Here is a 2,500-nt window from a genome sequence, read left to right as displayed (position 1 = left end):
GTGCGCACAACACTACATATAAATATTTATTTACATGTGCGTGTTGTGTGTACGTTTTACAGAGCTCGCCCGTAACGCGTCGGCGTGATCTAGGATCGTCGACGCGCGGGATCGACGGAGTGCGCGCTACGAGCGCGTGTTCTATTCGATAGCTCCCTGGTTGATCCTGCCAGTAGTTATATGCTTGTCTCAAAGATTAAGCCATGCATGTCTCAGTGCAAGCCGTATTAAGGCGATACCGCGAATGGCTCAATATATCAGTTTTGGTTCCTTAGATCTTACTCAGTTACTTGGATAACTGTGGTAATTCTAGAGCTAATACATGCAATCAGAACTCTGACCAGTGATGGGATGAGTGCTTTTATTAGATCAAAACCAATCGACGGAGGGCCCCGCGTCTGAAGTCGTTAATTTTGATGAATCTGGATAACTTTTGCCGATCGCATGGTCCAGTACCGGCGACGCATCTTTCAAATGTCTGCCTTATCAACTTTCGATGGTAGTTTCTGCGACTACCATGGTTGTCACGGGTAACGGGGAATCAGGGTTCGATTCCGGAGAGGGAGCCTGAGAAACGGCTACCACATCCAAGGAAGGCAGCAGGCGCGCAAATTACCCACTCCCGGCACGGGGAGGTAGTGACGAAAAATAACGATACGGGACTCTTACGAGGCCTCGTAATCGGAATGAGTACACTTTAAATATTTTAACGAGGAACAATTGGAGGGCAAGTCTGGTGCCAGCAGCCGCGGTAATTCCAGCTCCAATAGCGTATACTAAAATTGTTGCGGTTAAAAAGCTCGTAGTTGCATTTGTGCGCCGCGCTGTCGGTGCACCGCATCCGCGGTGATACTGACACGTCTGCGGAGCATATCGTCGGTGAGCCGGCGGTAATACGCCGGTTCAATATCAAAATCCTATCGCGGTGCTCTTCGGTGAGTGTCGAGGTGGGCCGACAATTTTACTTTGAACAAATTAGAGTGCTCAAAGCGGGCTCAAAATGCTGCTTGAATATTTCGTGCATGGAATAATAGAATATGATCTCGGTTCTATTTTGTTGGTTTTCAGAACTCCGAGGTAATGATTAATAGGGATAACTGGGGGCATTCGTATTGCGACGTTAGAGGTGAAATTCTTGGATCGTCGCAAGACGAACATCAGCGAAAGCATTTGCCAAAGGTGTTTTCATCAATCAAGAACGAAAGTTAGAGGTTCGAAGGCGATTAGATACCGCCCTAGTTCTAACCGTAAATATGTCATCTAGCGATCCGCCGACGTTACTACAATGGCTCGGCGGGCAGCTTCCGGGAAACCAAAGATTTTGGACTCCGGGGGGAGTATGGTTGCAAAGCTGAAACTTAAAGGAATTGACGGAAGGGCACCACCAGGAGTGGAGCCTGCGGCTTAATTTGACTCAACACGGGAAATCTCACCAGGCCCGGACACCGGAAGGATTGACAGATTAACAGCTCTTTCTTGATTCGGTGGGTGGTGGTGCATGGCCGTTCTTAGTTGGTGGAGCGATTTGTCTGGTTAATTCCGGTAACGAACGAGACTCTAGCCTGCTAAATAGGCGTCGTCATTTAGGTGTGCGTGGCTCCGTCACGCAACTCACTGGCGACGTATTAAAATTCTTCTTAGAGGGACCGGCGGCTTCGAGCCGCACGAGATTGAGCAATAACAGGTCTGTGATGCCCTTAGATGTCCTGGGCCGCACGCGCGCTACACTGAAGGAATCAGCATGTTCTCCCTGGCCTAGAGGCCCGGGCAACCCGCTGAAACTCCTTCGTGCTGGGGATTGGGGTTTGCAATTATCCCCCATAAACGAGGAATTCCTAGTAAGCGCGAGTCATAAGCTCGCGTTGATTACGTCCCTGCCCTTTGTACACACCGCCCGTCGCTACTACCGATTGAATGATTTAGTGAGGTCTTCGGACCGACGCGCGGTGGCTTCACGGCCGTCGGCGTTGCTGGGAAGTTGACCAAACTTGATCATTTAGAGGAAGTAAAAGTCGTAACAAGGTTTCCGTAGGGGAACCTGCGGAAGGATCATTAACGTGTTGTCGTTGTTGTCGTCGCGCTGTTTTTGTTGTCGTTGTGCACACACACACGATGAACGATGATGGACGATGATGGTGATGATAATATTTATATATCCTAAACACCCAAAACTCAAAAAAGAGACTCTGTTCGACGGTGGGTGGCGCATCTCGCGCCGCCACCCGACGAACGTATCTCGCGTCGCGCTCGTCGTAACTTCAACGTAGACTGGTATACAAATCCGCTACCACGAGTTGATACCTCGACGAGAGCGCTCGTCAATCGAACGCACATAACGAGAACACGCGAGAGCGTCATTGTTGCGGTAGGCGCGCTTGTATCGTGTGTCGTGTATCGTTATACCACAAACATAATATATGTATGTACATACATATGTAACATTTGTAACTTGTAACATTTAACACACACAATATTATCCATGCGGTAGTGGTGTAAAAAC

The 2,500-nt window shown here is 49.0% G+C and overlaps 1 non-coding gene across 1 annotated transcript; it reads left to right on the top strand.

The window, feature by feature from the left end:
- Positions 1–153: 153 nt before the first annotated feature.
- LOC142985722 (small subunit ribosomal RNA) lies at positions 154–2,055 on the top strand. Its single transcript, XR_012960268.1, has one exon. It is a non-coding gene; the product is annotated as a small subunit ribosomal RNA (ribosomal RNA).
- The last annotated feature ends 445 nt before the right edge of the window (positions 2,056–2,500 follow it).

This window comes from Anticarsia gemmatalis, chromosome 30, assembly GCF_050436995.1.
Source record: "Anticarsia gemmatalis isolate Benzon Research Colony breed Stoneville strain chromosome 30, ilAntGemm2 primary, whole genome shotgun sequence".
In the NCBI taxonomy this organism is placed as follows: domain Eukaryota; kingdom Metazoa; phylum Arthropoda; class Insecta; order Lepidoptera; family Erebidae; genus Anticarsia; species Anticarsia gemmatalis.
The sequence above is the reverse complement of the archived record's forward strand: the minus strand, read 5'-3'. Positions and strand labels throughout refer to the sequence as shown.